We start from the raw sequence: 15,140 nt of genomic DNA, 5'->3' as shown, positions 1-15,140 counted from the left end.
AAAATTAAGAGCACCAGAAACAGCTCAACATCCTTTTAGCATAACAGAAGAAACAAAAGCTTAATCAATTGCCACGAAAACTATGCGGAATCAAAGCAAGAACCTCAAACAGAGACACAATAACTAGTCATTAGAGTATTCACAAAGAACAGCAGGTCTCTCATCCAGGCAAATGAATGATTTGTGTAATGGAACGAACAGTAAGTTGTCGAGACACAATAACTAGTCATTAGAGTATTCACAAAGAAACATTAGATCTCTCATCCAGACAAATGAATGATTTGTGCAATGGAACGAACAGCAAGCCACAATTTTGTTTTGCTTCCCTCTCTCAAGTTTTGTACAGTTGTGCCTCCTAAACTTAACCCACGAGTGAAAAAAAAAAATCGGGTCAGATGTATAATCAATTGTCATATAATCCTGGTACATTGTAATGGATAACCAGGAACAAATTTGTTCATACTGTTGCACGAACATCCTATGGCAGAGATGACGACGACTCGTCCGCCCGACGGGTCAGCACACAGTCCTCCAAGAACTTGGTTAGCTCAGAGGTGTAGAGACCCGGATTGCTTCGGTAGTGGTCGACGTGAGGAGACGACACGAAGTCACACGACCTCACCTTACACCCCGCTTTTCGTTGGCTCTCCACGAATGACTCCACTGACTTTGCGGGGATGACCCGGTCGGCAGAGCTGTATATGTACAGCTGGGGGCAGTTTGGTTGGTTCGAGGACAAAATCTCCATAACACCGGATAGCCTCCTGTAAAAAAAACAAGATGGTCAGTGAACTGCCATGTAGTCGTTTCACTGCATTTAGGATTAGGATCTTGAGCACTGGTGTGCTATTTCAATAATAGGTAGTTTTTTTTCTTTATCAACTGTCAGGGGCAGAAATACTGGCGTAATCACCAATAACATGATGAAGCCTGTTGTCAACACGTAGAGATATGTTGATCAACCGAACCATGTCATAGTTTAGTGCATCTACTCTATAATAGGTATTTTATTATATTAGGCTACAAAGACAGTTACATCATGAGCCATGGCATGATATAATGAATGATGACCAGAGTAATTATGCAAGCGCCAATCAAACATTGAACTCATATATACAAGTCAGAGGCCACGCCTCACATTTACAAACAGAAACATTGAAAAGGCATGGAGAATAGGACTGAAAATGCAAACCACTCATGCATATGTGAATGGGATACATACCTATTTATGGCTGGATAGTTCAGAACAACATCAAAAAACTTCTCCAATGCAGATAGTAGAACGGCCTCGGTTGCTGCTGGCTTCAGATCTCTTTGAGACTCCACAACTAGGACGTCAGACCTTGTATCGTTTGATATAGCTCCTTTTGTTGCTACGCTGTGTTTCTTCATGATAGCCGCCGAGAAACCTAGAGCCCAAACCTGAGCTCAGTAAAAAACACAAAATTTAGTAACTATGTTTAGGTTCCAACAAACCTTTTTTCTATGTGATATGCGAGAAAAAAAATGACCAGGGAATATACGAGTAAACGATAGCAAATATGAAATACATTTTTCTGATAAACAATGAAATTTGGATGTGGAAAAATAACAAAGTAAACCATAACCATTTAATTCCGTTCACCTGAGGTTAGCTACAGTTTTTACCTGAGAATCAGGGACAGCAACAGGCGCTGAATCGACTATGGAACCCTTAATTTTGTGCACTGCGGAAGGATCTTGCCGCTGCAAGTTCTCCAGTATCACACCATAGCTGCAACAAACACACAAAGGACTCATAAGCTTAAGAAAACCAAAGGTTTCAGTTAATTCTTGCTGTGATAAATCCAAAAGAAGATGCATGTACCAAAGCCAGCCGGTGTTACTGAAAGTGTGGAAGACTATCTTCTTCCCGTCCTCCTCCCTGACCCAATCGGCGAGATGTTCGGAGAGCATCTCGACGTTCTTCTCAGCCTTCCCTCTGACATTATAGCTGACGATGTCAGACATGGGCAGCGTGAACGTCACAGCATGGAACCCCTGGAGGTGTACCACTCAGCATATCTCTTGAGATGCTTCTGCTTCGAGCCCAGCCACCCAAGCAGAACCACCACGGTCTGCGACCTGTCATCAGATGAGCCACTACGCGCCCCAGGGTGTGGCAGATGCCAGCGGTACAGAGCATCCGTTGACAAGGAAGGGATAGCAGCCGTCGCGCCCTCGGCCTTGGTGAACCTCGCGTACTGGTACACCATGTTGATGACCGGCAAGGACGCGACGGGTGCCTTCGCGGCCAGGTCAAACGCAGCCTGGTGGTGGCTGCGTGGGAAGGACTGTAGCCCGGACAGCGCTGAGGTTGAAGGCAGAGATGGTGCAGGTTCTGGTTTGGTGGATGGAGGAAGGGGCATGACGGTGCCGGCATTGGCGTCGATGAGCCTGTGGTGGTGGGATAGCCTGTCGGGCAGTTCGATGGAGGTGACCGCAGCGAAGGCAGCGACCGCCATGGCGGAGAGGGGTCGATGGAGGGGGGCCGAGAAGAAAGCCATAACTGCCTGACTTATAGTAACCAGGTTCTGCCAATGAGAAGGAGCTGGTTTCTGCTACTAGTATTTATTTGCCTTCCCCTGCCCTGAGTCTTGAGAAGAAGAGAAACAACAGCAAGAATAGAGTTAGATGTCGGTCCTTGCACGCGGTTCACATAAATTGAATTGAACTGAATTCAACTGCAGAACAATAATACACAGAAAATATGTGTGCCACGACATTTGTGTGCCCCAATTCACCTAACGAACCCAGACCATGTGAGGCCTAGTACACGTCTTTGTCAGGGTCAATACATGGAATATATATAACAAGATTAGGAATTTGTTTGTTGCTTACCTAGTCGAATCGATCTCCTGGCTGGAATTGGAGCAGGACTGGGCTGGCTGTCAAAGTTGAATTGACAGCCGAGCCCTGTGGACGGCGGAGGTCGCCTGCTACCTTGCTCCTCCTGCATACATGATGTGGAGGTTTAATTTGACCAGTCCTTTTCGTGGGATCCACAAGCAAAAGAGAAAACAAAAGGAAGCTTTTCTTTTTCAAAAATGCGAGGGAGGGAGGGAGGACGGTGGTCGGTGGGAGCATGATTGGTGGCGGCGATCTGCGTACGCAGACTTCTAATTGCGGAGTGGTAGGGGAAACACGCTTTCTTGCTCCGCCATTGCAGGAGTATGCGGAGAACAGGGAGAAAGAGAGGAAAATATTATCCTGAAATCCCTTCCAGAAAAGCTGGAAGAAAGAGGACTTTGCAAGAAGGAAATCGGAGCAGGGAAAAAAAGAAGAATAGATCCACGGAGCAAGCAAGAACGCAAACCAAATAAGAACGAGGGAGGAAGAGGGCGGGAGCGTACCAGGCAAGGATAGTAGGAATCTGATGAGGAAATCCGTCGCGGCCGAGATATGGAGCAATCCTGGCAGGAGGAGATAAAAATAGGTCTGGCCGCTGCAAGCGAGTTTTGAAGGCCTGGCCGCGCCGGAGATCGAATCGGATTCGGAAATTGAGGGAGGCGGGCGACGGCGCCGTCCGTCGCTGCCCACCCGACCCGACCTCACCCGCTCTCGAATTCGGAAATTGAGGGAACCTGGTCCAAGTTGGTGCCTTGGTGGGAGTATTTTATTTTCTTTCCTCCTAGATTCGACTCTCTCCCTAGTATGGGGTATATAGTCCAATATACTAGGAATATACCCTCTTGTTAATTTTATTTTATTGTGAAAAGTGAGTGTTACTCTTTCAAAAAGAATATTTCCAAAAATAAAAATTGGTATTAATTCAATTCTTAAGGAATTAAATAATCGTGAAATTGTGCATGTACACCACCACACGAGATGCGCACACGCTTCACATGTTTCTAGATGACGGGCACTCTTAGGGCATTTTTTTAGATAAAGAGAATATATTAATATCAAAAGATACCAATTACATTCAGTCTCTGCAACAACGCCACATTCTAGTGACAGTACGGATGCACACGGCCAAAAAAAGTGAAGAAAACTAAGGACAATTCCAACGGCGCGACGCATTTTGAACGCCCAAAATGTCCGCGGGCGTCCGTTTACATTGCCTGGCGGACGTTGAAATGGTCGCGCGTCCGTTTGCGTTTGGGACTGGCTTCAGCGGGGCGACGCATTTTCAGCGCAGGCCGGCCAGATTTTAGAAAACAGATTGTAGCCTCAAATTTGCACGAAATTACAGCCGCAAATTGAGGTCTGCAATATGTTCATCATACTTTACACAAGGTACGGCGCAAAGTGGAGAAAAAGGGGCACAACAAGGCCTGAACAGCAATAAAAAAAAGTCCAAAAGGAGACCAAGGTGCTGGGCGCATGGCGATGGCGATCAGGTGTCTCGCGCGCGGATTTCGGCGCGCCTCTTCATGAACCATGCCCTGGTGTCGTCATCGATCCCGCTCAAGTCGGGAAGCATGATCCTTATGTCTTCTGCACGCAATTTGGCCTCGGCGTCTGCCTTTTTGGCCTCGACGTCCATCCTTTGGACCTCAATGACCTCCTTCGCGAGGTTGTGGTAGATAGCAGTTGCGGCCTCTTTTTCCAGACGCCTCTTCTCGTCCCTAGCAGCCCAGGCGGCAAGATTCCCGGCCATTAGCTTCTCCATGCTCTGGGTGAACGCAATGGCCTGCGCCTCCCGGGCTAGATCGGCCTTGGTAGCCTTATGGCCTCGGGGACGAGGTGGAAGGGCTGGACGGCCTTGATCGTCGTCTTCGCCGTCGAGGTTGATCGATGTCCCATTCCTCACAGCTTCGTTGTAGGACGCAAAGCTTGTCATCCACTTGTTGGCGTCCTTGAGCACGTCCCAGCAATGGACCATATGAAAGCCCTTCTTATGCGTCGCCCTAAACTTCTCCAAGGCGCGGGATACCTGCAATCATAGCCGCCAATGATGTACATAGAATGATGCAAATAGTGTAGAATGATGATGGTTGTATCGTGTTTACCCGGCACCTGGCGTGTCTTGTGTGTCGCGCCCGGGTAGGAGTGATGTCTACGGGTGCTTCTATTCTTGTAGACAGTGTTGGGCCTCCAAGAGCAGAGGTTTGTAGAACAGCAGCAAGTTTCCCTTAAGTGGATCACCCAAGGTTTATCGAACTCAGGGAGGAAGAGGTCAAAGATATCCCTCTCATGCAACCCTGCAACCACAAAGCAAGAAGTCTCTTGTGTCCCCAACACACCTAATAGGTGCACTAGTTCGGCGAAGAGATAGTGAAATACAAGTGGTATGAATGAATATGAGCAGTAGTACGGCGCTGTAAAAGTGCTATTGCCGACGTGCGATTGATGGTAGTAATATTGCAGGCAGTATAAATGCAGTAAAACAGTAAACAAGCAGCGATAGCAGTATTTAGGAACAAGGCCTAGGGATCATACTTTCACTAGTGGACACTCTCAACATTGATCACATAACAGAATAAATAGATAGATGCTAGACTCTACACCCTCTTGTTGGATGATGAACACCACTAACTGTGTAGGATTACACAAACCCTCAATGCCGGAGTTAACAAGCTCCACAATATTCAATGTTCATATTTAAATAACCTTAGAGTGCATGACAGATCAACATAACCAAACCAAGTACTAACATAGCATGCACACTGTCACCTTCACACTACGAAAGGAGGAATAGATCACATCAATACTATCATAGCAATAGTTAACTTCATAATCTACAAGAGATCACAATCATAGCCTACGCCAAGTACTACACGATGCACACACTGTCACCATTACACCGTGCAGGAGGAATAAACTACTTTAATAACATCACTAGAGTAGCACACAGATAAATTGTGATACAAAACACATTGCAATCATAAAGGGATATAAATAAGCACTTCACTATGTCATTCATAACAGTGAATAAGTATTCTGTGAAATATAGCCTAAGAGACCCACACGGTGCACACACTGTCACCTTTACACACGTGGGACAAGGAGTCTCCGGAGATCACATAAGTAAAACCCACTTGACTAGCATAATGACATCTAGATTACAAGCATCATCATATGAATCTCAATCATGTAAGGCAGCTCATGAGATTATTGTATTGAAGCACATAGGAGAGAGATTAACCACATAGCTACCGGTACAGCCCCGAGCCTCGATGGAGAACTACTCCCTCCTCATGGGAGACAGCAGCGTTGATGAAGATGGCGGTGGTGTCGATGGAGAAGCCTTCCGGGGGCACTTTCCCATCCCGGCGGCATGCCGGAACAGAGACTCCTGTCCCCCAGATCTTGGCTTCGCGATGGCGGCGGCTCTGGAAGGTTTCTCGTACCGTGGCTTTTTCGTATCGAGGTTTTAGGTCGAGGAGGCTTAAATAGGCGAAGAGGCGGAGTCGGAGGTCTGACGGGGCGATGACACAATAGGGGGGCGCGGCCCAGGCCCTGGCCGCGCCGCCCTATCATCTGGGCCCACCAGGGCTCCCCTCTGGTGGCTCTCGGGTGTTCTGGAAGCTTCGTGGAAAAATAGGATGCTGGGCATTGATTTCGTCCGATTCGAGAATATTTCCTTACTAGGATTTACGAAACCAAAACAAGCAGTAAAATGTGTGAACTGCCCTCTTCGGCATCTCGTCAATAGGTTAGTTCCGGAAAACGCATAAATATGACATAAAGTATGCATAAAACATGTAGATATCATCAATAATGTGGCATGGAACATAAGAAATTATCGATACGTCGGAGACGTATCAGCATCCCCAAGCTTAGTTCCTGCTCGTCCCGAGCAGGTAAACGATAATAAAGATAATTTCTGGAGTGACATGCCATCATAACCTTGATCATACTATTGTAAGCATATGTAATGAATGCAGCGATCAAAACAATGGTAATGACATGAGTAAACAAATGAATCATAAAGCAAAGACTTTTCATGAATAGTACTTTCAAGACAAGCATCAATAAGTCTTGCATAAGAGTTAACTCATAAAGCAATAAATCAAAGTAAAGGTATTGAAGCAACACAAAGGAAGATTGAGTTTCAGCTGTTGCTTTCAACTTATAACATGTATATCTCATGGATATTGTCAATGTAAAGTAATATAACAAGTGCAATATGCAAGTATGTAGGAATCAATGCACAGTTCACACAAGTGTTTGCTTCTTGAGGTGGAGAGAAATAGGTGAACTGACTCAACATAAAAGTAAAAGAAAGGCCCTTCGCAGAGGGAAGCATTGATTGCTATATTTGTGCTAGAGCTTTGGTTTTGAAAACAAGAAACAATTTTGTCAACAGTAGTAATAAATCATATGTGTTATGTAAATTATATCTTACAAGTTGCAAGCCTCATGCATAGTATACTAATAGTGCCCGCACCTTGTCCTAATTAGCTTGGATTACCGGGATTGTCATCGCAATACACATGTTTTAACCAAGTGTCACAAAGGGGTACCTCTATGCCGCCTGTACAAAGGTCTAAGGAGAAAGCTCGCATTGGATTTCTCGCTTTTGATTATTTTCAACTTAGACATCCATACCGGGACAACATAGACAACAGATAATGGACTCCTCTTTAATGCATAAGCATGTAGCAACAATTAATGTTCTCATATGAGATTGAGGATGTATGTCCAAAACTAAAACTTCCACCATGATTCATGGCTTTAGTTAGCGGCCCAATGTTCTTCTCTAACATTATGCATGCTCTAACCATTAAATGAGTGGTAAATCTCCCTTACTTCAGACAAGACGGACATGCATAGCAACTCACATGATATTCAACAAAGAGTAGTTGATGGCGTCCCCAGGAACATGGTTATCGAACAACAAACAACTTAATAAGAGATAAAGTGCATACGTACATATTCAATACCACAATAGTTTTTAAGCTATTTGTCCCATGAGCTATATATTGCAAAGGTAAAGGATAGAAATTTTAAAGGTGGCACTCAAGCAATTTACTTTGGAATGGCGGAGAAATACCATGTAGTAGGTAGGTATGGTGGACACAAATGGCATAGTGGTTGGCTCAAGGATTTTGGATGCATGAGAAATATTCCCTCTCGATACAAGGTTTAGGCTAGCAAAGTTATTTGAAACAAACACAAGGATGAACCGGTGCAGCAAAACTTACATAAAAAGACATATTGTAAACATTATAAGACTCTACACCGTCTTCCTTGTTGTTCAAAACTCAATACTAGAAATTATCTAGACCTTAGAGAGACCAATTATGCAAACCAAAATTTAGCAAGCTCTATGTATTTCTTCATTAATGGGTGCAAAGTATATGATGCAAGAGCTTAAACATGAGCACAACAATTGCCAAGTATCAAATTATCCAAGACATTTTATCAATTACTACATGTAGCATTTCCTGTTTCCAACCATATAACAATTAACGAAGCAGTTTCAACCTTCGCCATGAACATTAAAAACTAAGAACACATGTGTTCATATGAACCAGCGGAGCGTGTCTCTCTCCCACACAAGCATTTATTCAAACAAAAACACAAACAAAAGCACACAGACGCTCCAAGTAAAGTACATAAGATGTGACCGAATAAAAATATAGTTTCAAGAGAAGGAACCTGATAATTTGTCGATGAAGAAGGGGATGCCTTGGGCATCCCCAAGCTTAGACGCCTGAGTCTTCTTGAAATATGCAGGGATGAACCACGGGTGCATCCCCAAGCTTAGACTCTTCACTCTTCTTGATCATAGTATATCATCCTCCTCTCTTGACCCTTGAAAACTTCCTCCACACCAAACTCGAAACAAACTCATTAGAGGGTTAGTGCATAATCAAAAATTCACATGTTCAGAGGTGACACAATCATTCTTAACACTTCTGGATATTGCACAAAGCTACTGGAAGTCAATGGAACAAAGAAATCCATCCAACACAGCAAAAAAGGCAATGCGAAATAAAAGGCAGAATCTGTCAAAACAGAACAGTCCGTAAAGACGAATTTTAAAGTGGCACCAGACTTGCTCAGATGAAAATGCCCAAACTGAATGAAAGTTGCGTACATATCTGAGGATCACGCACGTAAATTGGCAGATTTCTCTGAGTTACCTACAGAGAACCCTGCCCAAATTCGTGACAGACAGAAATCTGTTTCTGCGCAGTAATCCAAATCTAGTATCAACCTTACTATCAAAGACTTTACTTGGTACAACAATGCAATAAAGTAAAGATAAGGAGAGGTTGCTACAGTAGTAACAACTTCCAAGACACAAATATAAAACAAAAGTACTGTAGTAAAATAAACACATGGGTTATCTCCCAAGAAGTTCTTTCTTTATAGCCATTAAGATGGGCTCCGTAGTTTTAATGATGCACTCGCAAGAAATAAGAGTTGAAGCAAAAGAGAGCATCAAAAAGCAAATTCAAAACACATTTAAGTCTAACATGCTTCCTATGCATAGGAATCTTGTAAATAAACAAGTTCATGAAGAGCAAAGTAACAAGCATAGGAAGATAAAACAAGAGTAACTTCAAAAATTTCAGCATATAGAGAGGTGTTTTAGTAACATGAAAATTTCTACAACCATATTTTCCTCTCTCATAATAATTTTCAGAGGCATCATGAACAAACTCAACAATATAAGTATCACATAAAGCATTCTTATCCACATGCATAAAAGTATCATTACTCTCCACATAAGCATAATCAATTTTATTAGTTGTAGTGGGAGCAAATTCAACAAAGTAGCTATCATTATTATTCTCATCATCAAATATAGGAGGCATATTGTAATCATAATTAAACTTATCCTCCATAGTAGGTGGCACCAAAAGACCACTATCATTATAATCATCATATATGGGAGGCATATCATAATCAACATAAACTTTCTCCTCAATACCCGGAGGGCTAAAGAGATCATTTTCATCAAAACCGACCTCCCCAAGCTTAAATTCTTCCATAGCATTAGCAACAATGGTGTTCAAAGCATTCATACTAATAACATTCCCATTAGCATGCATAAGTTCCATGGGTTTTTTAATTTTCTCTTCAAACACATCATGTCCTAATTCAAGATAAAGTTCATAAAGATCTCTCATTTTGTTGTTGTCTTCCATTAAGCCTTACTAGTGTAAAACAAGAGACAAAAAGATGCAATTGCAGGATCTAAAGGAAATAGCTTCGAGCACACACACAACGGCAACAGAAAAGTACTTAGTTACCTGGGACCGGAGTATGAGTGCCTTTTACCTTTCCTCCCTGGCAACAGCGCCAGAAAATAGCTTAGTTGCCGGGGTCCGGTGTGTGTGTGCCGTTTACCTTTCCTCCCCGGCAACGGCGCCAAAAAATAGCTTGATGTCTACGGGTGCTTCTATTCTTGTAGACAGTGCTGGGCCTCCAAGAGCAGAGGTTTGTAGAATAGCAGCAAGTTTCCCTTAAGTGGATCACCCAAGGTTTATCGAACTCAGGGAGGAAGAGGTCAAAGATATCCCTCTCATGCAACCCTGCAACCACAAAGCAAGAAGTCTCTTGTGTCCCCAACACACCTAATGGGTGCACTAGTTCGGCGAAGAGATAGTGAAATACAAGTGGTATGAATGAATATGAGCAGTAGTACGGCGCCAGAAAAGTGCTTGCTGGCGTGCAGTTGATGGTAGTAATATTGCAGGCATTATAAATGCAGTAAAACAGTAAACAAGCAGCGATAGCAGTATTTAGGAACAAGGCCTAGGGATCATACTTTCACTAGTGGACACTCTCAACATTGATCACATAACAGAATAAATAGATAGATGCTAGACTCTACACCCTCTTGTTGGATGATGAACACCACTAACTGTGTAGGATTACACGAACCCTCAATGCCGGAGTTAACAAGCTCCACAATATTCAATGTTCATATTTAAATAACCTTAGAGTGCATGACAGATCAACATAACCAAACCAAGTACTAACATAGCATGCACACTGTCACCTTCACACTACGAAAGGAGGAATAGATCACATCAATACTATCATAGCAATAGTTAACTTCATAATCTACAAGAGATCACAATCATAGCCTACGCCAAGTACTACACGATGCACACACTGTCACCATTACACCGTGCAGGAGGAATAAACTACTTTAATAACATCACTAGAGTAGCACACAGATAAATTGTGATACAAAACACATTGCAATCATAAAGGGATATAAATAAGCACTTCACTATGCCATTCATAACAGTGAATAAGTATTCTGTGAAATATAGCCTAAGAGACCCACACGGTGCACACACTGTCACCTTTACACACGTGGGACAAGGAGTCTCCGGAGATCACATAAGTAAAACCCACTTGACTAGCATAATGACATCTAGATTACAAGCATCATCATATGAATCTCAATCATGTAAGGCAGCTCATGAGATTATTGTATTGAAGCACATAGGAGAGAGATTAACCACATAGCTACCGGTACAGCCCCGAGCCTCGATGGAGAACTACTCCCTCCTCATGGGAGACAGCAGCGTTGATGAAGATGGCGGTGGTGTCGATGGAGAAGCCTTCCGGGGGCACTTCCCCGTCCCGGCGGCATGCCGGAACAGAGACTTCTGTCCCCCAGATCTTGGCTTCGCGATGGCGGCGGCTCTGGAAGGTTTCTCGTACCATGGCTTTTTCGTATCGAGGTTTTATGTCGAGGAGGCTTAAATAGGCGAAGAGGCGGAGTCGGAGGGTTGACGGGGCGATGACACAATAGGGGGGCGCGGCCCAGGCCCTGGCCGCGCCGCCCTATCATCTGGGCCCACCAGGGCTCCCCTCTGGTGGCTCTCGGGTGTTCTGGAAGCTTCGTGGAAAAATAGGATGCTGGGCATTGATTTCGTCCGATTCCGAGAATATTTCCTTACTAGGATTTCTGAAACCAAAAACAGCAGAAAACAGGAAGTGGCCCTTCGGCATCTCGTCAATAGGTTAGTTCCGGAAAACGCATAAATATGACATAAAGTATGCATAAAACATGTAGATATCATCAATAATGTGGCATGGAACATAAGAAATTATCGATACGTCGGAGACGTATCAAGGAGTCACCGCTTCTCGGCGTCCGGTTGAGGACGGGAACCGCCGCCCCGTTGAACTGCTCCGGCGCCCCGGTCAACTGCACCGGTGGCACGCCGGAGGCGAACCGCGACGCCGGGTGGACCTGCAAGGGAGCGGGAGTTCCAGGACGCAGCTGGGAACTTACCGAGCTCACCGACGAGGCCGGAGGAGCGACGCCGGGATCCCCTCTCTCTTGACGAGCATGTAGCCCTCCGCTAAGGTCGGATGGAGGGCTACTTGCGCGACGCCGGCTTTGATCTGCATCTGCCAGGCCTGCTGGTTGGCGGCCGCGGCAGTCTTGATCTTCTGGTTCTTGCGCGTCGCAGCCTCGATGATTTTCTCCTCCGAGGAGAGCACCTTCTTTGCCGCCTTCGGCTTTGCCTCCCGGCCGCCGCTGGTGGCGGCCCACTTTGCTTCCGCCGGAGCTGCAGCCTCCATTGTGGCTATGGTCGTGGCTACGGGGGAGTGTGGGGCGGCGGCGGGTGCGAGGGTTTGCTCCGCATCCATGGCGGTGGCTGCGGCGGTGAGGACGTCCATCGCTTCTGGACTGCTCGCGCCGGTCTAGTTTGATATTTCGCGCGGGGAATGGCCACTGGCGGGAATAATATCGTCCTCCCTGCCACTGACGCGCGGGTCCTACGTATTTTTCGGCGGACACTCGGCGCGACCGCGGAGCGTCCGCGGAGACGCAAACCTGGCGCATATTTGGGCTAGGTTTGCGTCTCCAAGGACGGCCCGATCACTTTGCGTCGCCCCGCTGGAGCAGGGCCCAGACGCATTTCTGGTCACGGCGGACGCAAACGGTCGCTCGCGCCGCTGGAGATGCCCTAAGAAATGAAAGTCTCGCTACAACCTTCTAGACCTAGCAACAGCAATACAACCACCATCGTGACAACACCTGAAGTACAGACTCTTCAAAAGCGACGCCTCCAAGAAGGAAACAGTGCACCAACGCCGTCGTCGCCTGACCAAAGGCCTTAGGTTTTCATCCTGAAGATAATCTTCACTCTCAAAATAATATCTCCAACAAGATCATTGCCAGACACAACCAGTTAAGGCCAACCCTTGGGTTTTCACCCTGAGATGTAAGACTCTGAACTTCCCTTGTGCTGCCATGTGGGTGACCCAAGGGTAATCCAAACCCTACCTTAACCTCCTCCTCCAGCTCTCTTTCTCTCTCTTCCCTCGGTTGTTTTCTAATAGGAAAAGCAAGACCGCTTCATTTTTTTATGTTTTTGTTAACTACAAACTAGAATATATATTAATATGAAACAAAAAAATTATCTAGAAAATAGATTAAAACGAAAAAAAATGTACAAGTATCTTGAAATAGATTTTCGCTCCGCTACATTTATTTATATATAGCAACCAGGGCATACAAGTCCACAAAAATATGTTTAATTAGAGTTGAGAGCGTGTCAATATTAAGCGAGCCCGCGGCACGGGGCCTCCGGTACCATTTTTCGGCACGTGTTACACGTGAGCTTTGTCCAGGGACAGTGAGGCGTGAGTCCTACGCGCGCTCAAGAAATTAGTTAAAGTTAAGACACGAAAAATAGTGTCCACTCTACTAATATTCCTACGTGGTTTTATTAAAGGAAGTGGCTACAGAGTGCTGTAGCACCGTATTGTCTTAGGGAGTGACCCCCTGTCCGACCTCACTTTTTTCCGGATTTGGGTGTGGTCCCCGCAACCTTTCCAAAAAAGGAAAGTTTCTTTCCTGTTTGGTTCTGGGCTCACGTGCCGCCAGATTTTTTGACTAGCCCACCACAACAGGACGAGAAAATCTGGGACCAGGAGAATACAGACAACTAAAACTACATTTAAAGCCCAGATCAGATCCAGAACACAAAACAAATGGTCGGAGCCCAGGCACGAGTTCTACCTCTCCCTCTCGTCCACCGTTTCTTCCTCCAGCCGCCAGGGCAGAGCCCAGTTCTTCCCCAATCTCCATGGATGCAGAACTGAAGAACAACAGAAGAAAAGTACATCTGAAGACCAGATCTGCAGAACAACTCTCTGGAAAACAAGAAGCAAAGAGGTAAACAGACTCTAACTTCACCCCTGCCCCTCTTCCTCCAATTTCCCAATGATATGATGTTGCCAACAAGAAATTACATCTGGATCTCAATCTACAACTTTGAACATCTACAACTTTGAACATCTTGCATGAACTTTCAATGGAACATTAGGCCCCAGATCATGGAGATTCAACAAAAAACACAGGAGATGCAGATTTCGAAAAAAATACATGCAAAAGTAAAAAGAGGACAAGCTGAGGCAAGGACAACATAAAAGGGAAGAGATGTAGGAAACCATGCATATAAACACATGTCATCTGCATGATTCATAGTAGGTATAGCATATAGATCCAGAAACAAGACATGTAGAATAGTTGGTGCCCATATCTAGATGAGAAATAGTTTCTGAAAAATGCAGGCTTTGTATGAGAAACTGCATTTTCAGTTGAATCCATCAGAAAACAGTTTCTGCTTGAGAACATGTAGTTTCCTTGCTGGAAAAACACCAAAATCATCATGAAAAATCTTCTCTTGAATCCATTAGAACCATAGCATCAAGAAAAACTTGTAGGGAACTACAGCAAGTTGTCCATCTTGAGATTTCCTGTGTAGTTAAATGAAAAAAAAAATATAAGTACATGCATTAACATCAGTAGAGCTTGTTAGTTTCTTTCCCAAGGTTTATTGACACTAAAACTAAATCAGGTTTCTTTTTTGTACTAGAAGAGTTATTTTCTTTGTGTAAACCCTTCCCCTGCGCTGATTATTTATGGTCAATTTGTGTGCAGCGGCGCTATTGATCCAAGGATCAGTTCAAGTTTACAGCCGCAAGGTGGAGTACCTCTACTCATTGGTGCTACATGTGCTGAAATTTCTCTCGCGAAATAAGTAAGGATACGTCATGCTTCAAATGTGCCTCAAACTGCCAGACAGTGAAACCATTTGCAGTAAAAAAAAATGTACAGTAGACATCATAATGAGCAAGTCAGTACTACATGTCTGTTTCTCTGTGTTAGATGTATAAATTTTTAGTTTCCATTCATACAGAAGCACAGAATGATGAGGAAGCCAGTAACAAGTACTAGA

At 44.6% G+C, this 15,140-nt stretch overlaps 1 protein-coding gene and 1 pseudogene across 1 annotated transcript in view; both read right to left on the bottom strand.

The window, feature by feature from the left end:
- Positions 1–15,140, bottom strand: part of LOC127305496 (ribonucleoside-diphosphate reductase large subunit) — a 95,343-nt gene that overhangs the window by 62,649 nt on the left and 17,554 nt on the right. The gene's annotated exons all lie outside the window — the stretch shown is intronic.
- LOC127305499 (uncharacterized) lies at positions 206–3,634 on the bottom strand (annotated as a pseudogene).

This window comes from Lolium perenne, chromosome 6, assembly GCF_019359855.2.
Source record: "Lolium perenne isolate Kyuss_39 chromosome 6, Kyuss_2.0, whole genome shotgun sequence".
Classification (NCBI taxonomy): Eukaryota; Viridiplantae; Streptophyta; class Magnoliopsida; order Poales; family Poaceae; genus Lolium; species Lolium perenne.
This window is presented reverse-complemented; position numbering and strand designations above follow the sequence as displayed.